Here is a 27,515-nt window from a genome sequence, read left to right on the forward strand (position 1 = left end):
TTACATTCTATTGTTGTTGTATATATTAACCTTTTTCAGTTTTGTCTCCTTTGTACATAGAAGGAAGAAGAAAGATAGAAAGATGGATTTTTTAATCCATTTGATTCAATGTGATTATGAAATATATATTTTAACATTTTTGTTTTTTTCCCTATTGTTGGGTCTGTACTATTTTGTTACTTGTGCCATAGAGTATTTGATTTTTTTCTCTCATTCTTTTGCATTTGAAGTCCATGTCACAAGTATTGAGACCGATTCACTGTATCCTATCACATGCATTATAGAAAATCCATAGACAAGTGGATACTATTTTGGGGAACACATTGAATTCTTGAATTTTATTTTATTATTGCTTTCTTTTGATTAGAATATTTGATTTTCCCCCTTTTCTCATTTCCTGTGCTTAAGTTACATACAATCAATATTATTTTTCATTCAGTAGTAATATAACTTAAATATATATACTTGCTATAATATTAATGCATACCCAAAAGCTTTAGACTATGGGAACCTGCCATTTATTGATCAATGTTATGGGACTGTGATTAATATTTGTGTCTGATTCTAGAAAATAGGATAAAAAAAGAGGGCATCTATACAGTGCCATAGAAACACAGACTTAACCTGAATAATGCCAAAAAAAGCACACAGGTCAAAAGAAAGAAAACAATCCAGGTAGAATTGATGAACATCTAAGCCAATACAAAAGAACTTGAACCTAGTGTGAGACTCAAGGTTGTGGTTTTTGGCATATGTTAAGACACAGGATCCCCTGGTATCCACTTTCTTTTTTAAATACTCACAGACAAGTACCAAAGTTTAGCTAATATCCCGGCTCCCCCTAACCCTGAAAATGAAAGTAAAATGACACCAGGGAATGACACTTCCCTATCACACACACAAAAATATGGTCCTTTCTTTTTCCCTCTTATAGTATGGCAAATTCCTGTAGTCTTGGCAGCAAATGGGTAAGTGAAATATTACTGTATTCTTTTCAACAGACTTGTGGGATAAAAATTACTTTAATTGGACCCTAATACAAGGGCTATTATGAATTCATTATTGTTTACTCAAAATTTTTATATACATAGATTTTGATATTTTGATTCTGATTTTGAATGTTTTTCCTTTCTCCTAAAAGTTTAACTTTCTTCCATTCTTTTGCCTTCATGTTTTTGATTTTTCTTTCCTCTTCTTTTGATAATTGACTCATATACTCCCATAACTCAAACATGCATCCTGAGCTGACCTGGGTGTTTCTCAACACCCTCTTTGGGAGGGGGTTATTTTCATAAAAATCCAAGGTTAACATTGTTTTGTTCTTAAAAGATCTTCATGGGAAGGAGCTTGCTCACTCCTAAAATCCAGAAAATGAACTGTTTGCAGAAAGATGCCTGAAAAACCTACATTACATCAAGAAAATCCAGAATGAACTTTGGCTGTGGTTGATTGAACTGAAAGTTGATTGAACATTTATTTTGAATTTCATTAAATTTTATGATTGGACTGAATAGATTTAATTGGTCATCAGGAATTTAATTTCTAAATCCCCAAAATGAATTACTAATGCCAAATGGAATTTTAGAGTCTGAATGTAGATCAAAGTACGCCATCTTCCATTTTATTTCCTTCATGAGATTTCTACTATGTGTGATATTTGTTTTCTATCATGAAATGAGCAATGTAGATATATGTATTATACAGAAAGTACAGGTATATCAGACTATTCACTGCCTTGGGGAAAGGAAAAGGTAGAAGAGGAGAAAAATATGAATTCTAAAGTATCAAAAAACAATTGTCAAAAAGTTTTTCTACATATAACTGAAAAACATTTTTAAATTAAAAAAAATAAAAATTCAAAAATAATAAGTTAAGGTGTATGAATATGATGGAAGTGGATGTTTTCAGAAAAACCAGGGAAGACATGAACTAATTCAATGTGAAGTGAGCAGAACCAGAAGGACAATTTATACAGTAACAATATTGCAAATATAATCAACTGTGAAAGACTTTGTAGCTCTGATCAACACAATAACCCACCACAGTTATAAAGAACTTATGATGAAAAGAACTGTCCACTTCCAGATTCAGAAATGATGAACTCAGTGCAGATTGCAGCAGCATATTTTTTTTCTCTTTCTTTTTCTTGCCTTTATTTTGGAACATGACTAATGCAGAAATTTCTCCTCCAAGCTAAAAAGGACTGATTTATAATCCTCACACACCATCTACTTGATTGTTCAGAGACTAGCCTTTTCTGCTAGGCCTGACTATCTCTTCCCCTTCTTTTGGGTATAAATAATAGAGTTGAGCAACTATGGTCTGTATTCACCCCTGCAGCTTCACATGGTTTCAAGTCTTCTCATTCTTCCACAGGAAACCTAAGTGAGCCTAGAATTCAAGTTGTAAGATTCTATTGGGAAAATTATAAGATAATTCATAAAACTGAATTGAGATTTGATGGTGTAGAAAGTTAATAATCTGTGCATTTTTTGGCCTCTTCAGGCTGAAGTTCTGAACTGTATCTTCTGTAAGCCTTAGATAGAATCTTCCCTCTTTTTTGTCTACCCAGCTAGGAAATGTATCTGTGCTATACACCCATTCTAAATGCTGCCTGGAAGACCTATCTGTGGTCTTGACTGAGGTCTGAATCCTCCAATCATATGGACTTGGGACTTCACAAAGAGCATAGTAGATTGGCAGAGGGTACAGGAATTCTCTCTCTTTTCCTGAAATCATTGACTTAAGAGGTCATGCATCTGACTCTGGTTTAGCTCAGCCTGCTCATGATGGAGGCAGCTGAAAGAGTTAGCTGGCCCCACAAGGCTCATGCTTCTGTTTGCCTCTGGCCTGATTTTTGCTATTTAATAAATAATTATAAAATTATGATATGCAATGATACATGTAAAACCCAGTGGAATTGCTTGTTGGTTTATGGGAGGGGTGTGTGGGGTGTTCAGGGAGGGGTAGTATCTCTGGTATGGAGGGCTTGTCATGCCCTTCTAGGGCAGCTCTCCAGCCTCTGACTTCCACCTGACACCCAGTTTTCACTTGTAGCTCCTAGTAGCTGCTAGCATGCAACAACGGCCACACCCCGGGCAACAGCTTCCACAGGCCGGCTAAACCTTGTGAGAGTAGCCATTGGGAAGTAGACCCCTGGTGAACCAGGGCCTTGCTCACCCAGCATGTGAAAACTGCTTCGGCTGAACAGACAGAAGAAACCAATAAGAAGGTTCAACAGCTGAGATGGCGACACAGCAAAGCACTGTGGAGTGCTTAGGGTGTGTTGGAGCACAAAAGACAACACAGCCATCCAATGCAGCTGAGGAAGTCTCCAGGTGTAACGACTTTTCGTGCCACTGGACCCAGGCTTCCAACTCCGAGAGAGTGGGACTGTCTCTGTGCATTGACTTTTCTACTTAGATCTCCTTCACTCACAAGTGTCTTTGTGCACACTCATCTATCATAGATGAAAATGCACAAAGACAATCATCATCCTCAGTTACCGAGAGACTACTACTACTACTACTACTAGAGGGAAGATATTGAGGAAGATAGAAAAGGGGAGAGAGAGAGAGACAGAGACAAAGACAGAGACAGAGACAGAGAGAGACAGGAGAGAGAGAGAGAGAGAGAGAGAGAGAGAGAGAGAGAGAGAGAGAGAGAGAGAGAGAGAGAGAGAGAGAGAGAGAGAAAGAGAGAGAGAGAGAAAGAGAGAGAGAGAGAAAGAGAGAGAGAGAGAGAGAGAAGGAGAGTTCCAGGTTCCTCTGAGGCAGGTAGAAATTCTAAGACCCCAGCCAGGGGAAAGAAGTAAAGGAGTCTCAAGATGATGGACCTTTCCTGGAGGCTCACACCTCCAGAAAGGGCAAGGAAGGAAGTCAGCCTTTAAATTCACCACATTGTCAGTTCAATCAGCAAATTCTTTTATCAGCCTCAACTCCAAGTGTTTCTCTTTCAAACTCCAAGTGTCCCTCTTCACTCCAAGTCTCTCTTCACTCCAAGTGACTTCCTTCAAGTCTCTCCATGTGTCATTGTTTCCACTTTTAATGATCTTTTTCTCTTGTGTCCCTTCCCCTAAAATTTTATGTCTATCAATCACAGCCAATGCTCTACTTCAGAACTGCCGACTCTTTCACATGTGGATCACAGACCTCCCACTCAATGTATGAAATGGGCATCCACACCTTTTTGTGGTTAAAATCCAAAATGGGTAGATCTCCATACTCAACTTTAAGGACTTACTTTACAGTTTGGTGATTAAAATCTAAAAATAGACAGGGAATTACAAATTAATCTTCACAATCAAGGAAGAGTTAAATACCATTATTGTTAAAATCAGGAGTGAGCCAAATCCAATCTTCACAATGTATACTCATGCCAAAAGAGGACTGCACTCTAATTGGTTTTTGTCAATGCACCCAGCAAAACATTGGTTTTACTGTATATATTTTTTCCTATTCCCCTCTTATCTCTAACTATTTTAGTTTGCTCTTAGGGGAAATTTTGTATGCACCTGTAGTTAGAAGATTTAGAAGTACAAGATGATTATGTTTAGTAACCAGCTTGGAAGACTAATCTCCCAATCATCATCAGGAGGGAATGTGAATTTTAGATTTACTTCACCCAGCTTAATCTTTAGAATTCTAGCAACCAGGAATGTATACACTCCCACTTAAGGATTAACTGTGGAGGACTATGGTCTATGACTTGCATGTGCTAACAAGTGACAAATCAGAAACAACTGACTGACCACCTGGGCTGTCCTAAACCAAGTTTAAGCCAGAATTGGTACACATGAGACAAAGGAAATGATGTAAAGAACTGCCTTTATATTTTGCGTCACTTCCTGTGAGAGGGACCTTTGTGGACTTTGGTAGTGGAATTTGACTTGGTGGTGCAAGGGACCCCAGACTACTTCCCTGAAAGGACCACATAGTGAGTGATAAGGCTGATTCCTCTTTACCTTGATCTTTCTGAAGACACCAGTCTCCAAGGAGGCTCCTCACCTTGGAGGAGACCTTGTGGCCATAGCCGAGCTAGATTTAGTCTTCTTGGAAGGCTTCTTAGTTGAGGCCTCTGAACTCCCCCTGGCTCAGACCAGGCTGGAACAGAATTTTCCCTTTCTGCCTCTCCATCATTCTTAAGTTCTTCCTGCTGTTGTAAATAAATCACCATAAAATTCCATTCTGACTTGAGTATTTCATTGAGATTTAGAATTTAAATCCCAGGAGACCACTAAAATTGTATTTAGTCTCAACCCTAAAATTTACCCCTAACACTAGAGAATTTTAATCTTAAATCAACTCTTTAGGTATTGGGATCTGACTGAGTTTACAGTATTCCTAAGTTTTACAAATCATTAATATTTTAAAGTATCAAGATCTATAAAATTTGCAAGGGAAATGGGGGGAAAGACAACCAATATATATATATAGAGAGAGAGATTGAAGATTAGTGAGAAGTTGAGAGTGATATTCTGGACAGTATGTTGTAGAAGATAAGATAGGAAGGGGATCAAAGTTAAATGTAGCTTTTCTTGTCTTGGAATATGCTTAAAACTTTTAAAAACAATTATTTTTATTTTATAACAGAATTACATATAATTTCAAATAAAAACTCCCCAAAATCTATTAAAGTTGGAAAAAATTAAAAAGTTAAAGCCTATATCTGTGTGCTTTTATCATGCCTGATATTATAGGAAAGAGGGTAGGTGGGTGTAATTCCTTAGCAAAAGTGTTAGAGAATTGAGGCCAAGAGATGCATAATAATTACTATAGTACAAAGCTGTCCAGATTGTATGAAAAAAGTCTTCATATTCCAGTTACATTATAGTGCCATTCAATTCTATAGCTATTAGGATATACAAACAACCCAATCTATTTTTCCTTGGATAATCTACAACTGCCTATATTTCTAAATGACCAGGTAATATCTTGAATGTGAAAGTTATTCATAAAGTATAAAGTTCTATATAATTATAAATTATTATATTTAGTTGAAAGATTAATTAGTTGTGGCAAGTTTGGGGAATGATTTTAACTTATAGAAATGCTAAGGAAAGAAACATTTAATCTTTCTCTTCCATTAATCCCAAATATTGTATTTAATGAAATTTGCCCAAAGGGTGAGTATTTTCATTCTGTTTTATACAAGCCTCACTTTTAGGAACATGGGTTGTTAAGTCAATTAGAAGAAATCATATTGTACCTGAGAGGACTTCAGCTAGGTCATAAATGAAAAGAATGAGTAGCAATCATTAGCATTAATTCAAAATGAGCAGAGATTATCCAGTCTTGATAACACAGGAATTTTCATAAAAGCTTTCTTTTGTGTGATCTTCATTTGTGCAGTGGTTAACACAATATTTTAGGTGACTGGGAATCAGCATTCAGTCACAAGTAGGCATTTTCACACAGAAATAAACTATTTCCATTAAGTCATGTATTCAAGGATTCTTATACAAAGAAAAAAAAGTTTCATTTTTATTTGCCATTGATGCCTAAGCTATTATTTCTGGTGGCTATTTTTCAATGGCAGTCATATAATTACCTTTTACCAATATAATTCACCATATATTTTTTCTTTCACCAAAGCCTTTAGTGGATGCATTCTCCAAAGTCTGCATGTGGTTATTACAACCATGAATTCTTTTCTATCTATTTCATCCTTGAGCTTCTCTAGTTTCTCCTTTAAAAATTTGGATGCTCTGCCATTTGGTGCATACATATTGAGTACAGATATTTCCTCGTGTCTATACTGCCTTTTATCAGGATGTAATTACATTCCCTATCCCTTTTGACTAGATTTATTTTTACTTTGGCTTTGTCCAATATCATGATTGCTACTCCTGTCTTCTTTTTATCATTTGATGCCCAATAGATTTGGCTCCATCCTCTTACTTTCACCCTATGCATATATATCTTCCTCATGTGTGTTTCTGGCAGACAGCATATGGTAGGGTTTTGGATTCTAATCCACTCTGCTATTCACTTGTGTTTTATGGGTGAGTTCATTCCATTCACATTCAGAGTTATGATTACTAGCTGTGTGTTTCCCAGCATTTTGATTTCTACTCCTGGTCCTGCCTTTTCTTCTTTCACTGTTTCCTTCTATACCAATGTTTGTTTTTGTCAGTCCTCCCCCATTCTCCCCCTTATTTTACTTCCCTTTCTACCCCCCTCCCTTCTCATTCCCTCCCTTATTTTCCCCTGTAGTCTTTTTAAAATTCCCCCCCACCCTCTCCCTTTTTACCCTTCTACTTCCCTATAGGGCGCAAATCTATTCTCTTCCCCAATGGATTGGATTGTTCTTCCCTCTTTGGGTCAGTTTCAAAGTACCTAAGAGTTGAGTATTTCCTATCTCCAACCTCTTTACCCTTCCAGTGTATCGATGTTCTCCCCCCTCCCACCATGAGCCTCTTTGTGACATATAAATTTAACCCCATTTGTTTCTTTTCCCATTTCTTTTAGTCATAACCTCTTTTCTTTTTTAGCTCGTTATGTATATATATATATACACACACACACACACACATATATATATATATACATACACATGTATATGTATTTATGCATGCATATATCTATATATATATACACCTATATATATATACCTATATATATATATATATATATATACCTATTTATGTCTTGTCCTTTCATCCTATACAGTTTGTCACTGTTCCCTCTGAGTGTAATTCTTCTAGCTGCTCAGGTGATAGCAACAGTTTTTAGGAGTTACCAATGACCTCTTTTCTTATAGGGATACATATCATTTTAACTTATTGAGTCGATTAAACATTTTTTGTTGTTGTTTTGTTTGTTTTTTTTCCGTATTTTTTAATTACCTTTTGATGATTCTCTTGAGTTCTGTGGTTGGACATCAAATTTTCTGTTCAGGTCTGGTCTTTTATTTATGAATGCTTGGAACTCTTCTGTTGTGCTGAATGACCATACTTTCCCCTGTAAGAATATAGTCAGATTTGATGGGAATTTTATTCTTGGTTGTAGACCTAGTTCCCTTGCTTTCCAGAATATCGTATTCCATGCCTTTTGGTCCTTCAGTGTGGATGCAGCCAGATCCTGTGTTAACCTCATCATGTTTCCATGGTATCTGAATGGTTTCTTCTTGGCAGCTTGTAATATCTTTTCTTTCATCTGATAGTTCTTGAATTTGGCCATGACATTCCTGGGTGTTGTCAGTTGGGGATTAAATACAGGGGGTGATCTGTGGATTCTTTCAATCTCCACTTTCCCCTCCTGTTCTAGGATCTCGGGACAGTTTTCCTGGATAATTTCCTCTAGTGTTATGTCCAGGCTTTTTCTTTTGTTGTGTTCTTCTGGTAGTCCAATTATTCTTAAATTGTCTCTTCTTGAACGATTTTCTAAATCATCTGTTTTGTGAATGAGATGCTTCACATTTTCCTCAATATTTTCATTCTTTTTGTTTTGTTTTATAGTGTTCTGCTGCCTTGTGAGGTCACTTGATTCTAGTTGTTTTACTCTGGTTCTTAAAAGATTGAATTTCATCTCTGGCTTTTTGGTTGTCTTTTTTCTTCTGGTCTTATTTTCTTTGAAGATCATCTTTCATCCTCTTTACCTTGTCTTTCATCTCCTTTGCCTCATCTTTCATCTCCTTTGCCTCATTTTCCAGCTGGTTGATTTTGGCTTTCAAGACACTATTTTCTCATTTTAGTTCAAGTGCCTCTGTTTCCAGATGACTTATCTTAATTTTATAAGTTCTTTTCCCAATTGTCTTCAGCCTCTCTTACTTGTGTTTTGAGTTCTTCCACAGCCCATATCCAATTCGCTGGGTTTTCTGGTTTATCCTTTGCTGATCTCTCCCCCTCTGTTCCATTTGCTGAGTAGTAGCTGTCTATTATAGTCTCTTTCTTCTTTTTCTGTTGTTTGCTCAAATTCACCCCTTCTTACTCCCCGTATTTGTCTGTGCTCTTGTTCCTCTCATTTTTTTGTTTTTTTGGGGACTTTTATCAGTCTCCCCTCTTGGAGCTTTAACAGAAGATCTCTTGGTGTAGTCTCTGGGGGAGGGTTGTTGGGGGTTTGAGCTTCCCTGTCCTCTGGAGGCTTTTGATTGACTTAAAGTCCAGCAGTCAATGAGGATGGTTGGGGAGCCAGGTCTTCCCTGCTTTCTGGAGAGTTTTGATGGGATTGAGTTCAGCTTAGTTGGGCTGGGTTTACTCTGAGTTTTAAACTTCTTGGACGGCTGGAGCAAATATGGAGGATCTCCAAAGCTCTGGCCAGGCTGCCAGGTCTACACTCCTTCTAGGCTTCCATCTTGACTCCACCTCTAGGTTTCTGTTTTTTCAGAAGACCCTGCTCTCTAAGGGGGGAGGTGTCCTGGCCTCCCTGGGCTCTGAGGGCTCCTGATGGGATTAGGTTCAGCTGGTTTGGGCTGAATGATCCTGAACCAAAAAACAAATAAACAAACAAACAAACAAAAAACAAAAAAAAAAACAACCTCCTCCTCTACAGTCTGTGTTGAATGCCCTGAGACTGGCCCAGGTTACTTTCAAGGTAAGCTCTTCTGAGCAACCCCTTTGCCAGCCCTGAGGTTTCTGTCCTTTCAGTAGTTCTGAGGGCTCCTGATGGGAATGGGTTCAGCTGGTGCCCTAAAGCTGGAACCTCCTTTGAGACTCAGATGGAAGGACCCAGCCAGGGGTCTACAGGCTTTCCCCTTATCTCTATGTTTCCCTGTTGTCTAGGTTGGGCGCCCCGGAGACTGGCTCAGGTTGCTTTCAAGGTGAGTCCTTCAGAATAGTTGGTCCTGAGGCCCTTTTGCCGGCCGTGAGGTTCCTGCTGCTGCTGTGGGTTCAGCACTCTGGGTTGGGGGGATGGGTCCTGGGACCTTCCTTCTGCCTACCCTTTAGATCTCAGTGATCTAGGATTCTGGATTTTGGGAGGCCATACCTTTTGATCCAGGTCCAGGAGGAGGGTTCCCCGGGTCTGTCCTGTTGTTCAGCTTAAATTTCGGTGTCCTAGGAGCACTCAGTTTGTGATTGGTAAGGAAAGGTTTCCAAGGTCTGAACTTTCGCTGCTTCTAAGCCGCAATCTTGAATTATATTTTACTCTTTCACAACCATGAGTTCTTAAAGATTGTGCAAGTTGAGAGCAAGGTACTGAAGAATTTACCAAAATGAAAGAAATTTAAGATTTGAATCTTATAATGGTTTGAGTATTTGCTATTTGGTACTCAAGAAAAAAAATCTAGATATGTTCAAGGAGGATTATTACCAGGTTTGTCATTATGTGGTAAAATTTTTGGCCAGTCATTGGTGAAGTTAGTATATTTCTACTACATTATAAGATCTTTAAAATTGTGCAGCAAATGCATTAATAATGATAATAGTAATATGATTAACAATAATTTCATATATTTTGGTAAGTCTACAGACTTACCAAAACAAACAAACAAAAGAAACAGTAATGTGAAAGACTACTCAAGGACATTTTCATGCAACTCAGTAGAAGAGACCATACAAAAAGCTATGACAGCCAACTATTAATACTACAAAAATTAAGAGAGGACTTCCGGTCAAGATGGCGGCTTAGAGAAAGCTAAAGTTCAGATCTCCGGAAAACCCTTCCCGACCGATCTCAAACTATAAGCTCCTAAGGTGCCAAAATTCAAAACGATCAACAGCATAGACCCTGGGAATCCTCCTCCTGGACCTGGACCTGGATCAGAAGGTACGGCCCCCCTCAAAAGCCAGAACCCGAGATCACTCGGACCTAAGGTGTAGGAGCGCAGAGTCCAAGGCACTGGGAAGCCGCGGGCCACCCGGCTCAGAGAGCAGGGTCGTTTGAAAAAACAACAACCCTCAGGGCCTTCTATCCGAGTCCCAGTGAAAGTCACTGCCCTCTGAGCTCCCCCTGCAGAGAGCAGGCTTGTCTGAAACAACAGCAACCCTCAGGGCGGGCAAGACAGCCTCATGGGCTGGATCCTGCTATCCAAGTCTCAGTGAAAGTCACTGCCCTCGGAGCTCGGGGAAGCCACAGCCCATCCCCCCGCAGGCCGATGAAATAGCCTCATGGCCAGCTATTCTGAAGGTAACTTCCAGAAAGCAACCCGACCCAGAGAGCCAGGGGAGAGTGTGGCCTCCTGGTCTGACCCTTCCACTCCAGTTCCAGTGAGGCATACTCAATTTAACCCAGGGAAACCTCATAGAACCGACAATCTGCCCAGGACTAAAGCCTCTGAACACCAGACAGAGATAAGAAAAGCTAATCCTCCCCATTCAGAGATGGCAAACTCCACAGAAGCACAGAAGCCCCAAAATACCAAGAAAAATAAGAAGAAAGGGGCGACTTTGGACACATTCTATGGAGCCAAAATACAAAATACAGAGGAGATAGAATATATACAAGAAAATGCTCCAAAATCTTCCAAAGGAAATGGAAACTCTCCACAAACCCATGAAGAATTTGAATCAGAAATGACCAAAAAGATGGAAGCCTTCTGGGAGGAAAAGTTGGAAATAATGCAAAAGAAATTCATGCATCTACAAAACCAGTGTGATGAAACTGAAAAGGAAAACCAGGCTTTAAAGGCCAGAATCAGGCAGCTGGAAGACAATGATCGTGTAAAAGAGCAAGAATTATTAAAGCAAAGCCAAAATACCAAGAAATTAGAAGAGAACATAAAATATCTAAGCACAAGGTGACAGATCTGGAAAATAGAGGGAGAAGAGATAATTTAAAAATAATTGGACTCCCAGAAAAGCCAGAAATAAACACCAAACTGGGCATGGTGATACAAGATATAATCAAAGAAAATTGCCCAGAGATTCTAGAACAAGGGGGCAATACAGCCACTGACAGAGCTCACAGAACACCTTCTACACTAAACCCCCCAAAGACAACTCCCAGGAATGTAATTGCCAAATTCCAAAGCTCTCAAACAAAAGAAAAAATCCTACAGGAAGCCAGAAAAAGACAATTTAGATATAAAGGAATGCCAATCAGGGTCACACAAGACCTTGCAAGTTCTACTCTGAATGATCGTAAGGCATGGAACATGATCTTCAGAAAGGCAAGAGAGCTGGGTCTCCAACCAAGAATCAACTACCCAGCAAAACTGACTATATACTTCCAAGGGAAAGTACGGGCATTCAACAAAATAGAAGATTTCCAACTTTTTGCAAAGAAAAGACCAGAGCTCTGTGGAAAGTTTGATACCGAAAATCAAAGAGCAAGGAATACCTGAAAAGGTAAATATTAAGGAAAGGGGAAAATGTTATCTTCTTCTTTTACTCAAACTCTCTTCTATAAGGACTACATTTATATCAATCTATGTATACTAATATGTGGGGGAAATATAATGTATAAATAGGGGGTAAAGAAAGACCACATAGAATAATCTTTCTCACACAAAGATTCACATGGGAAGGGGAGGGGAAGAAAACTCCTATAAGAAGGAAAAGAAGAGAGGGTTTTTTTTTTTACTTAAACCTTAATCTCAGGGAAATCAACTCTGAGAGGGAAAAACATCCAGATCCATTGGGATCTTGAATTCTATCTTACCCAACAAGGGTAGGGAGAAGGGAAAACCAAGGGGGTGAGGGGGAGAGGGAGAACAAAAAGGGAGGGAAAGAGAGGGGGGAGTGGGAGGGAACAAAAAGGGAGGGACTAAAAAGGGAAACATCAAGGGAGGGGACAAGGGGGACTGATTCAAAGTAAATCACTGGACTAAAAGGTAGAGCTGACAAAGAAAAGGTTAGAATTCGGGAAGGATATCAAAATGCCAGGGAGTCCACAAATGACAATCATAACTTTGAACGTGAATGGGATGAACTCACCCATAAAACGTAGACGAATAGCAGAATGGATTAGAATCCAAAACCCTACCATATGTTGTCTTCAAGAAACACACATGAGGCGGGTTGACACCCACAAGGTCAGAATTAAAGGATGGAGTAAGACCTTCTGGGCCTCAACTGATAGAAAGAAGGCAGGAGTGGTAATCATGATATCTGATAAAGCCAATGCAAAAATAGACCTGATCAAAAGGGATAGGGAAGGTAATTATATTTTGTTAAAAGGGACTCTAGACAATGAGGAAATATCATTAATCAACATGTATGCACCAAATAATATAGCACCCAAATTTCTAATTGAGAAACTAGGAGAATTGAAGGAAGAAATAGACAATAAAGCCATAATAGTGGGAGACTTAAACCAACAATTATCAAATTTAGATAAATCAAATCAAAAAATAAATAAGAAAGAGGTAAAAGAAGTGAATGAAATCTTAGAAAAATTAGAATTAATAGACATATGGAGAAATATAAATAGGGATAAAAAGGAATACACCTTCTTCTCAGCACCACATGGCACATTCATAAAGATTAACCATACATTAGGTCACAGAAACATGGCACACAATTGCAGAAAAGCAGAAATAATGAATGCAGCCTTCTCAGATCACAAGGCAATAAAAATAATGATTAGTAATGGTACATGGAAAACCAAATCTAAAACCAATTGGAAATTAAACAATATGATACTCCAAAACCGTTTAGTTAAAGAAGAAATCATAGAAACAATTAATAATTTCATCGAGGAAAATGACAATGGCGAAACATCCTTTCAAACATTTTGGGATGCAGCCAAAGCGGTAATGAGAGGTAAATTCATATCCCTGAATGCTTATATTAACAAACAAGGGAGAGCAGAGATCAATCAATTGGAAATGCAAGTGAAAAAACTTGAAAGAGATCAAATTAAAACCCCCCAGCAGAAAACCAAACTAGAAATCCTAAAAATTAAGGGAGAAATTAATAAAATCGAAAGTGATAGAACTATTGATTTAATAAATAAGACAAGAAGCTGGTACTTTGAAAAAACAAAATAGACAAAGTACTGGTCAATCTATTTAAAAAAAGGAAAGAAGAAAAGCAAATTAACAGCATTAAAGATGAAAAGGGGGACAGCACCTCCGATGAAGATGAAATTAAGGCAATCATTAGAAATTACTTTGCCCAATTATATGGCAATAAATACACCAATTTAGGAGAAATGGATGAATATATACAAAAATACAAACTGCCTAGACTAACATAAGAAGAAATAGAATTCTTAAATAATCCCATATCAGAAACTGAAATCCAACAAGCCATCAAAGAACTTCCTAAAAAAAATACCCAGGGCCTAATGGATTCACCAGTGAATTCTATCAAACATTCAGAGAACAGTAAATCCCAATACTATACAAACTATTTGACATAAGAAGCAAAGAGGGAGTTCTACCAAACTCCTTTTACGACACAAACATGGTACTGATTCCAAAACCAGGCAGGTCAAAAACAGAGAAAGAAAACTATAGACCAATCTCCCTAATGAATATAGATGCAAAAATCTTAAATAGGATATTAGCAAAAAGACTCCAGCAAGTGATCAGAAGTATCATTCACCATGATCAAGTAGGATTCATACCAGGGATGCAGGGCTGGTTCAACATTAGGAAAACCATCCACATAATTGACCACATCAACAAGCAAACTAGCAAGAACCACATGATTATCTCAATAGATGCAGAAAAAGCATTTGATAAAATACAACAACCATTCCTATTAAAAACACTAGAAAGTATAGGAATAGAAGGGTCATTCCTAAAAATAATAAACAGTATATATCTAAAACCATCAGCTAATATCATCTGCAATGGGGATAAACTAGATGCATTCCCAATAAGATCAGGAGTGAAACAAGGATGCCCATTATCACCTCTACAATTTGACATTGTACTAGAAACACTAGCAGTAGCAATTAGAGAAGATAAAGGAATTGAAGGCATCAAAAGAGGCAAGGAGGAGACCAAATTATCGCTCTTTGCAGATGACATGATGGTCTACTTAAAAAATCCTAGAGATTCAACCAAAAAGCTAATTGAAATAATCAACAACTTTAGCAAAGTTGCAGGATACAAAATAAACCCACATAAATCATCAGCTTTTCTATATATCTCCAACACAGCTCAGCAGCACGAACTAGAAAGAGAAATCCCATTCAAAATCACCTTAGACAAAATAAAATTCCTAGGAATCTACCTCCCAAGACAAACCCAGGAACTATATGAACACAACTACAAAACATTCGCCACACAACTAAAACTAGACTTGAGCAAATGGAAAAACATTAACTGCTCATGGATAGGACGAGCCAATTTAATAAAAATGACCATCCTACCCAAACTTATTTATCTATTTAATGCCATACCCATTGAACTACCAAAATACTTCTTCACTGATTTAGAAAAAAACATAACAAAGTTCATTTGGAAGAACAAAAGATCAAGGATATCCAGGGATATCCTTGAAAAAAAACACATATGAAAAAAAGCACATATGATGGGGGCCTTGCAGTCCCTGACCTTAAACTATATTACAAAGCAGCAGTCATCAAAACAATTTGGTACTGGCTAAGAAACAGAAAGGAAGATCAGTGGAATAGACTGGGGGAAAGCGACTTCAGCAAGACAGTATACGATAAACCCAAAGATCCCGGCTTTTGGGACAAAAATCCACTATTCGACAAAAACTGCTGGGAAAATTGGAAGACAGTGTGGGAGAGACTAGGAATAGATCAACACCTCACACCCTACACCAAGATAAATTCAAAATGGGTGAGTGACTTAAACATAAAGAAGGAAACCATAAGTAAATTGGGTAAACACAGAATAGTATACATGTCAGACCTTTGGGAGGGGAAAGGCTTTAAAACCAAGCAAGACATAGAAAGAATTACAAAATGTAAAATAAATAATTTTGACTACATCAAACTAAAAAGCTTTTGTACAAACAAAACCAATGTAACTAAAATCAGAAGGGAAACAACAAATTGGGAAAAAATCTTCATAGAAACCTCTGACAAAGGTTTAATTACTCATATTTATAAAGAGCTAAATCAATTGTACAAAAAATCAAGCCATTCTCCAATTGATAAATGGGCAAGGGAAATGGATAGGCAGTTCTCAGATAAAGAAATCAAAACTATTAATAAGCACATGAAGAAGTGTTCTAAATCTCTTATAATCAGAGAGATGCAAATAAAAACAACTCTGAGGTATCACCTCACACCTAGCAGATTGGCTAACATAACAGCAAAGGAAAGTAATGAATGCTGGAGGGGATGTGGCAAAGTAGGGACATTAATTCATTGCTGGTGGAGTAGTGAACTGATCCAACCATTCTGGAGGGCAATTTGGAACTATGCCCAAAGGGCGACAAAAGAATATCTACCCTTTGATCCAGCCATAGCACTGCTGGGTCTGTACCCCAAAGAGATATTGGACAAAAAGACTTGTACAAAAATATTCATAGCTGCTCTCTTTGTGGTGGCCAAAAACTGGAAAACGAGGGGATGCCCATCAATTGGGGCATGGCTGAGCAAATTGTGGTATATGTTGGTGATGGAATAATATTGTGCTAAAAGGAATAATAAAGTAGAGGAGTTCCATGGAGACTGGAACAACCTCCAGGAAGTGATGCAGAGCGAGAGGAGCAGAACCAGAACATTGTACACAGAGACTAATACACTGTGGTATAAACGAACGTAATGGACGTCTCCATTAGTTGCGATGTAAGGTCCCTGAACAATTTTCAGGGATCCAGGAGAAAAAAAACACTATTCATAAGGAAAGGATAAACAATGGGAGTGGAAACACCGAGGAAAAGCAACTGCCTGAATACAGAGGTTGAGGGGACATGACAGATTAGAGACTCTAAATGAACACTCTAATGCAAATATTATCAACAAAGCAATGGGTTCAAATCAAGAAAACATGTAATGCCCAGTGGATTTACGCGTAGGCTATGGGGGGGGGGGGAGGAAAAGAAAATGATCTATGTCTTTAACGAATAATGCTTGGAAATGATCAAATAAAATATATTAAAAAATATAAATTAAAAAAAAATTAAGAGAAGGATGAGGATTAAGAATAGGTTATTAGAATGAGGATCAGATACAAACATTGATAATATTGGAGACAACAGTTTTAGTTGAAAAATGAAGTTGGAAACCATGTAATAAAAATTTAAGGAGTAGTGAAAAGGACATGCAGGGAAAATACTTTTCTACGAATTTTTGAAAGAAGGAGAAAAATAGAATAATAATAAGAGAGGCATGGTAGGATCAAGGGATAGCATTTTAAGGTTGTGAAGGACAGTCATATTTATATGTATCAAAGAAGGAGCCAGAACCTACCAAGAGTTTGAATACTAAAGAAATGGTGGATGATAGTAGGGATAATTTTTCAGAGAATGCAAAAGTGAATGAAATAAAAGGCTTTCTGAGAGGTGTTGGCCTTGTTAAAAATAAATGTCATATCTTTTTCATTAATTGGAGCTATGGAGAAAAGAAGGGATGATTCCCCACAATTTTTGTGATAGCGAGAGGAAGAAAAAAGGAACAAGGCAAATAATTTCTACCTTCTCAGTAAATATGTCAGAAGCTCTCTGTTTTTGTAAGTATAAAAATTGTGTGCTAGAAATAAAGAATATTTTTAAAATCTAACAACAAACCCAATCCAACAATCAGTTTCTTTTTAAAATTAACCACTTTGCTCCTGTGAAATCTAAGTTGATATTATTTATAGTGGAACCAATCAATTCCTTTTGTTATTTCCTTAAACTCTACACTAGTAGAAAATATTCTAATGATGATATTCGTAGGAACAGAGGAAACAAGAGAAAATAATAATCCATGGTTAAAATTTGGTAAATCAAAACCATGGAAAATATATGAGGCAAGAGGTTCAGAGGTAAAGAATAGTACAGAGTTAAATAATCTAATTATAGGGTCAAGACTGACAAGAGTAGAAAACTAGATGAAGGTAGGGGTGATATATTGAGAAAAATACTAAGTGGTTGAGATATTTTAAAGATGATGGAGAATTTCAGAAGTATAGGCATAGAAAGTAATGAGAATATAGGAATTCATGTTTATATAAATGAATCAAAAGGTTCTGAACAAAATATGGAACATGTGGATGAAGGCAAGATCAAGGACATCATATATCTGTACTGTAGAGGAGTAATAGTAGTTGAAGGGAATAAAAATACAGAGATTAAGGAGCCTTAGGGAAGATTAAAATGAATATATAATAGTCAGTATAAGCGTAGGGGTGATGTAAGGGGTGAACAACTGTGAAGATTAAATTTACCTCTCCCCTGATTGTGAAATGAAAATAATTAACTCTTCGCTGATTGTGAAGATTAACTTGTAACCCCTGCCTATTTTTAGACAATCACCAAAAATGTAAACACCCTCCTTAAAAGTTGAATAGGAAGATCTGCCTATTTTTAGATTTAATCATCAAAGGTGTAAACACCCCATTCACACTTGAGTGGGGGAAGTCTGTGATCCACATGTGTGATAGTGGGTGACAAATCAGAATTGACTGACTGCCACCTGGGCAGTCCTAAAGCAGGACTTCAACTGTGATTGGTAAATGTAGAATTAGGGGAAGGCACAGGATGTGATGCAAGAGAAAGTGTTTTTAAAAAGGAGTGACAACTTCCTGAGGGCAGTTCTACAGACAGTTCTTCATTCTTTAAAGTGGTGGCTGGTGAAGAATGTGCTGATTGGACATGAAACCCTGTTTCCTGGTGCAATTATTCTAAAATCTCTTCCCTTGAACTGACACATGGTGAGTGAAAAAGCTGACTCTTAACTGCTGAATCTTCTGAAAAAAATTAACCGCAGGAAAGATGTACCTCTTGAGAGAGACTTCCCCAGGTCCTCAATTTTTTGGAGGCCTAAGGACTAACTCTCTCTGCCTGGGTTGAGCCAGGGATGTGAATAAATTATTTAGTGCATAAGCTAGATATCTGACCCTATCCTCTCTCTGATTTTCTTACTTCATTCTTTCTACATTGTATACATAAATTGTAAATGAATCTCTTTGGATTTAATATAAATTCCTGGTGACCCTATTATAAATATAACACAGTCCAACCTTTTTATAAATTAACCCCTCTCCCCCTTATACAATAGAGGGAGGAAGATTAAGTGAGTGTGGATAGGTTATCAGTGACAAATTGGGTGAACAAGGACTGGAAGGAATTGTTGAACAAGAGAGTGGAGGGATAGATGGACAAAGAGGAACAGAGGATAGCAAAATTCACTATCACTGTTCTCTCTGAAAGACTATCAGTCCTTTGCCACAAAGTTCATCCCTATTATATTCACCTTCTTCCTTTACATTGTTCATGGTCATCTAATAGCTCATAATCTTCAAGCCTGGGTCTAGTGAGGCACACAGAAACTTGCCTTTATAATGATTTAAAGTCATTAGTAGGAAGAAATTTGGGAACAAGCCCAAGAAAGAATGGAATGGGAATAAATATATACATAAAATAAATGAGAAAACACAACTACTGATAAATTGTCACTCTAAAAGATTGCAAAAGTCAGGGAAAATTCTGGCTTCCTTATCTTTTTTTCCCCTAGAAAAACACATTTTTCAAAAAATAATATTTGCTCATTGATGGTAATGTGTTTATATAACTTCCAACTAGGCAAGGAGATTATTAGGTTATTGTCAGGTTGTTTTTGAAGTCCTGCTTCAGAATAAAGTTAAATACAAATCTTTCAGCAACAGTCACTATAATTAACATAAGAGCATTTATACATATATGCATTTACAATCTAAAATATAAGTACATTTGCCCTTAAATTTATTGGATCGCCTATTGCTAAAAGATCTCTCTGTATAAAGATCTCTTTCTCTAAGTATTGTGTAAACATAATACACACACATGTGTGTATACACATGCACACACATAAACACATATATTTATAAATAGGGTATATGCCTATTGTTCATGTATGTGCAAACATACATGTATATACACATGTGTATATATGTCAATGTACACATGTTCTGCTTTATACACTATATAGACCCTGGGAGGGAACTCTTCTAGGAAAATTGATATTGACTGGGATGTTATTTATGATAAAGTACTTTGCCTTTTTAGGAAATCACAAGGCATTTTAGGATATCAGGTGAATCTTAGTCCTTAGTTTAGATGATAGCATAAGCTCACATTCATATAGTAGTTAGACTTAATATATCTCTGGAGAAAATTGAATGGGATTAGAAAGGAATATACCTTCTTCTCAGCAGTACATGGCATCTACATGAAAATTGGCCACATATTAGGGCACAGATAATTCACAACCAGAAGCAGAAAAGCAGGACTAATAAAAGTATCTGTCTCAATAAAGCAATAGTAATATTATCAATTAAGGCCTATGAAACAAAAAATTAAAAATTAATTGGAAACTGAATAATTGAATTATAAAGTAGGGGTGATCAAAGAAACAAATAATAATTCAATTAGAGAATTATAATAAGGAGAAAACATATTAAAATTTATGGAATATATTCCAAAGAGGAAATTGTATATCTCTAAATGTTTGTATAAAAAAAGAGAGTAAAAGCATATCAATGAATTAAGTCTGCAACTTAAAAACTAGAAAAAGAACAAATTACAAATCTCCAATTAAAAAAAGAAATACAAAATCCTAAACAAAGGAAATTTTAATAAAATTGAAAGTAAGAAAAACATTGAACTAATAAAATAACATAGATATTTCTTTTATGGAATAAAAACAAATAAAATAGAGTAAAAGTTAATTGTTTAGATCTAGTTTTGATTGTGTGGAGAGTCTTTTGGACAACAGTACAGCAAAAATTGGGTATAGAGTAATATCTCACACCCTATACCAAAATAAGGTCAAAATCTATATATGAGTTAGACATTGACAGTGATACCATAATCAAATTAAGGGAACATAGAATTGTATCTTTTAGTTCTATATAGAAGGGAAGAATTCCAACCAAACAAGAGATAGAGAATAGTAAAAGAGGTAAAATGAATAATTTTGAATATATTACATTAAAAAAGGTTTATGAAAACAAAATCAATGTTACCAGCATTAGAAAGGAAATAATAGATAATTTTTAACTCCAAAATGAGACCTGTGACAAAGGTTTCATTTCTCAAATATATAGGAAATTAAATCAAATTTGCAAGAATACAAGCCATTCCCCAATTGACAAATGGTTAATTTGTCAAACAGTTTTCAGATGAAGAAATCAAAGTCCTCAATACTCATTTAAAAAAAAAAAGTTCTTAATCTCAATTTGAGAAATACAAAGCAAAACAGCTCTGAGGTACCAACTCACACCTTTCAGATTGGTCAATATGACAATAATAAAAAATGAGAAATGTTGGAGAAGGTTGGCAAAATTTCAACACAAATGCTTTGTTGGTGGAGTTGTTAACTGATCCAACCATTCTGTAGAGAATTTTGGAACTATGCCTACCTACAGTTCTATGAAACTGTGTATTCCTTTTCATCCTGTAATATCCCAATGAGGTCTATAGCCTAAAAAGATCATAAAAAGGGGAAAGGATCTACTTATAGAAAAATATTTGTAGCAGCTATTAAATTTAGGGTATCTCCATCAATAGTTGGATAGCTGAATTAATTTTGGTTTAAAGAAAAACACCTTAGAAAATCAGATCTCAGAGGTGAGGATTTTTTAAATGAAGATGTAGCTGGAGAAGAATAGTGAAACTAGAATTTAAGCACTACAAGAAATGCGTTTTACTATTAAATGACAAAACTTCTAAGTTCTGGGTGAATTTCTTAAGACATCTGGATTTAAACAGTTGGTTTCCTTTAACCTACATTCTGTCAGCAAAGCACTCAGTTCCATAAATAATGTTGATGAAGACATAATGGATGAAAATAATTCAGGTTGTTTGTCCCTTGTGTAGTCAAAATATGTCCTCAAAATTGATAAATGAGTCCTAATTACTTTCTGCTTTGCTGTCATAATATAGATATATGAGTAAGGTTTGAATGGTTTTATTTAAGTTTAAAACTTACAAATTTCCCATTATCACAAGATATTTGATTATTTTTATTTTTCATGTAGTTATAAAAGGCAATTTGTCACTTAATGGAAAGAACTGTCCAGATAAAAAACTTCATAAGCTTTTGTTACGTTTTTTTCTTCCTGAATTTTTGGAATACCTGTGTTTTTTCTCTTTAATGTGAATAACATTTGATTTTATAACTTCATTAAGTAATGCTTTACAGATGCTAAATTACAGTTGTATGCAGAAGAAATACATATGATGTCCTCATAAATGTCAAATGAATTCTTTATGATCAGTACTATTACAATGAATACCAAACATTTTCATGATAATTAGTGCTATTATAATGAATACCAAAGGAATTCATGATAATTAGAATTGGTACATTGAATAGTAAATGAGTTCAAATTAAGAGATTCAACATTTAAAACATATATATTTTAACTTCATATGATTTAAAATGACATTATAAGCAAAATATTAATATAATTATGATGCATATTTACTTGGAAAATCCCACATGCATATGTCTTTATATAATCCTAAAATTATAATCAAGGAAATGAAAAGATTTTTAAAAAGTTAATTTGACTATTTTATATAGAAAAAATGATCATTTAGAAAAATATTATAAGCATATTTCTAATTATATTGATTAGTATGATTTTAAATATCCCACATTTTGCTGCTATAGTGACTTTATTAAATCAGAGGTTGGACATGTCATGCTCATACTCAATAAAATCCAATTGTTCTCTGTCACCTTCAACAATAAGTATGATGTGCTTCAACATTCAAAAACTATAGTTTTCTAATACCTTATATCACATATCCTTTGAACCAATAAAACTTCCTTCCTGTTACATGGGGGAAAGAAAGTCTTTCCTCTCCATTTTTGGCATTTTTTACTATTCCTCTTGCATAGAATATTATTTCTCCTTATCTCTACCTCCTGGCTTCATAGCTCAATTATATCTATACCTGCTACAGAAAATCTTTCCCAATGCCTCTTATTTGCAGTATCTTTTCTTTGTTAATGATTTCCAACTGATCTTGTACATAGGTTATTTGTACATTTTTTTTGCTTATGATCTCCCTTAATAGAATATGAACTACCTGAGGAAAGAATTGCCTTCTGCTCTTATATGTCCAGTGATTTAAATAGTGCTTTACACAGTAGAAATTTATGTGACCCTAGAACCCCCTGATATCTTACTTTACATGTGGACCGTATGGGCAATTGTAGTTTTACAACTGTAAGCTGATTCTCCTTTTTGTTTTGGGCAATTGTATCATTATAAATGAGTAAAAATGAACACAGTTATGAAAGAAACACTAATAAAATAGCACCTATAGGAAAGATACTCAGAGTAAAAATTAAAATAATATCCTGTGTACTAGAATCTAATTTGCATATAACAGATATTGATTGCAAGGAAATTCACACTTAGAACTATTTGTTGACAAAAACATATAATATGACATGATATTACAATGTTATATATGTACATTATGGATTATATATTATTATATGCTATGATGATGTTATATTATATAAATGCATTTCTTTATGCAATATATTTTAATAATTTATTTAGGTATGACAGTGGAAATGTGGATTGTTGCTTCTCAAAAAACACTGAGGAAAAATCTTTTAAGCAAAGGACTTTATGTAAAAATAATAGAGTTTTTCTAAACCAGACCTCAGATTAAGGCTGAATGAAACTCAGAGATGCAACTAATAATTATTAGAATTGTAATGAGAAGAAGAGATCTGTTGCTAGTTCTAGAAGCAGACATAAGTCTATAATACCACTTGTTGCCTCCAAGAGCTGAGTGGAAGAATAAAAGAATTTCCTCTTGCTTTTGGAAGCTGAGCCAAACTTAGGGTTTAGAGAAGAATTGAACTTAAAATTGAGCTTAAAAGAGATGAACTGAAGGCTTTGGAAAGAGCTCATTTTGGAGATGAAGAGAGAATTCTATTCAGATATGGCAGTTTTATGCTTTAGAGGCAGAAACAAAGTAAAAGTCTGGATCAGTCCTGGGAACACACCTGGAAAATTTCTGAATGAAGATGCCAAACATAGGGTAATTTATTTGTTTAGAGCTTAAAACTGACTTAAGAAATTATTTGAGAAGTTCCTGAACATAGCATTGGAGGGAAAAGTGATTTTGATGATACATAAAATTATTTATGCTGATTATTAGTAAAAGAGACAATAAACATCAAGGCTCAAAGTGTCCAGAGATAGAATTCCCCTGATCACTTATATTTCTTGCTCATGACCTTTACTCACAAGATTTCCTAAATTTGTTTTTGGTTTCCCTTTAGGTCCAGGTGCATTAGTGTGAGAATGTATCCTCTGTTCTTTTTTTTTTTAATAAAATATTATTTCATTGTTACTGCTATTCTTATACTTTCAAATTGCCTGGTTTCTGATTAAGAATTAATGGAACTAATCTCAGATTATTAAATGTAATAGTTAGATGGTGCACTGGATAGAATGCTGGAATTAGAGAAAGGAATATTCATGTTTCTGGGTTCAAATCTGACCTCAGACACTTACTAACATTATGACCCTGACTGAATCACTTAATTCAGTTTGCTTTTGTTCCTTATCTGGAAAATGAACTAGAGAAGAAAATGGCAAACCACTCATATCTTTAGCAAGAAAACCTGAAATGAGGTGACAAAAAGTCAGACATGGATGAAAAATAACCAAACAAAAATTAAATGAGAAACAAAATCATTCTAAAGTAGTAGAAATATGCTCAAATGAAAGATTACAGAAGCTTGAGCAATGAATAAGAGGAGAGGAAGTAGAATTGCCCAATTCAATGGAATTCTCAAGGAGTATAGCTATGGAAGAGAAAAGTTCCTGAGAAGATAACACAATTTTTAGCAGATATTGTCAGATTAAGTAAAATTGTTTTGTTCTGTTTTATTTTAGATGTAGAAGACATAGGCATATCTGTAGACAGTAGGAAAATAGCCAATAGATAGGGAGAGGTAGAAGTCTGAGTAATAATATGGATGATAATTAGGACAATCTTTTATAGAAGATAAAATATGATGGCATCAATAATACATGTTTCAAATTTTGTTGGAAAAATAAAAGGGAATTTCTTCTATGAAAATGGAGTAGTGCTACATATCTTCAATTGGTCAATATGACATTAAAGGAAAATGATAAAAGTTGGCAAAATTGGGACACTAATGCATTGCTGGTGGAGTTGTTAATTAACCCAACCATTCTACAGGACAACTTGCAATTATGCCCAAAGGGCTATAAAAAAATACATACTCTTTAATCCATTAATACCACTATTAGACCTGTATCCCAAGATTTTTAAAATGGGAAAGAATCTATTTGTACAAAAATATTTATAGCTGCTTTATTGTGGTGGCAAAAAAAATTGGAAACTAAAGGAAACAATTGGGAAATGGCTGAAAAAATTGTGGTATATTATGGTCATGGAATACTATTATGCAATAAGCAATGATGAACAGGATGATTTTAGAAAGCGCTGGAAAGATGTACATGAAGTGATGCAAAGTGAAATAATCAGAAGCAGAAAAACATTTTACACAGTAAACAGAAATATTGTGGAATGATCAATGTGGTAAACTTTGCTATTAAAGTAATATAATGATCAATTACAATTCTGAGGGACTTATGAAAAAATGCTATCCTCCTCCAGAGAAATAATTATTGGTGTAAGATTTCCAATGGAATCATATGATTTATAACTTATTTGGGTATATGATTGAAAGTTTTGGTTTTATATTATGATTCATTTAAAAATGAATAATATAGAAACATCTTTGATGTGATAAAACATGTATAACTCAGATTAAATTACTTGCCGGCTCTGGGAGTAGGGATGGAAGAAGGGAGGGAGACAATTTGGATTATATAACATTGGAAAATTCATGTGGAAATTTCTTGATAAAATTTTAAAAAGCTTTAAAATAGAGTGGCAAAGGAGACAATGGCAGAAGACATCTGTCAGATGATGAAGAGTAGAGAAAATGGATTTCTCATCAACTGATGCAATTTTTTTCTTAGTGACATATAAAATATTGTCCTTAGTCAGGTTGGAGAGCAGGACCAGAATGTCATGTGAGGTTTGAAAATTGATGTAAAAATTATAAAAGTCATTATGGTAAATTGAATGAATTATGAAGTTGCAAAGAAATTATCTTCCTTCAGAAAGAATTCCATTAAGATACTGAATATAAATTTATGTTGGTTCTATTAGACAAAGTTTCTAGATTTTTCCATAGGCTATTTAGCATCATCCAAACAGAAGTGAGAGGTGGATGGGGAGGATTGTACAATGCTGATGTTTAACAAGGTGGGATCAGTAATAAGGCAGAGAAATACATTTTAATGGATATTGATTAACAAAGAGGTAAAGATTAAAGCTTTTTATTAAAACATTCTCTATATTCATAAATAGAACACAATGGGTTTGGATTTTGTTGTATATGTTATCTTTATTTTTTAATGTCAACTTTTTTCACATTTCTGTTACAATACAACTTGATAATAATGAATATGAATGACAGATTAAAAATATGAAAAATAAATTTTAATCATGAATATACTGATTTCAGTCTTTTGTCAGGATTTTATTTAAACATTTTAAGTCTATTATTTAATAAGATTTGTGTAGTTTTTTAAATTTTCTTTAACATTCTTTTTGCAATGTGATTATTCTTGTCTGATGAAACATGATCAATAGAGTTTTTTTCTCAAATCTTTGACCAAAAATTTATCCAGTATTTTTTCTTAAGTTATAATAGAATTCACTTGTAAAGCATTATCAATTTACTTTGTCCCCCAACACCTACACTTCTGTAATAATTTTACAATTAAATAGATTCATTTTTATAGAAATTATAGTATTAAACAGTTCTTTATTTCTTTTCATTTTAAATCAAAAATATTTTTATTATAAAAATTGATTTTATCCCTTCTCTGCACTGGAAAAGAAAACAAGGAAAATAAACTATTTAAAAATATGTATTATGATGTTAAATGAATTATTTAAAATAATAAAATGTAGATAACATTTATTTAAAATTAGGTAAAAATGTAGTTGCCACTGATCATTATTTTTAATTGAAATTTTTATTTAATTAATTAATTTAAAATATTTTCTCATGGTTTCATGATTCATGTTCTTTTGCTCCCCTACACCCCCATCCTTGCCCATAGCCTACATGCAATTCCACTGGGTTTTACTTCTTTCATTGATTGAATCGATTTCCATATTGATGATTTCATTAGGGTGATCATATAGAGTCTACATCCCCATCAACCCATGTGATCAAGCTGTTGTATTTCTTCTGTGTTTCTATTCCTAGCATTTCTTCTCATAAGTCCCTCAGAATTATCCTGGATCATTGCATTATTGCTAGTAAAGAAGTCCATTACATTTGATTGTACTGCAGTGTATCAGGCTCTGTGTATAATGTTCTTCTGATTCTACTCCTTTCACTGTGCCTCAGTTGCTGGAGGTCATTCTAGTTAACAGAGAATTACTTCAGTTCATTACTCCTTTTAGCACATCCATACTATTCCATCACCAACAG

This window comes from Monodelphis domestica, chromosome 4 (genome assembly GCF_027887165.1).
Source record: "Monodelphis domestica isolate mMonDom1 chromosome 4, mMonDom1.pri, whole genome shotgun sequence".
Lineage (NCBI taxonomy): Eukaryota > Metazoa > Chordata > Mammalia > Didelphimorphia > Didelphidae > Monodelphis > Monodelphis domestica.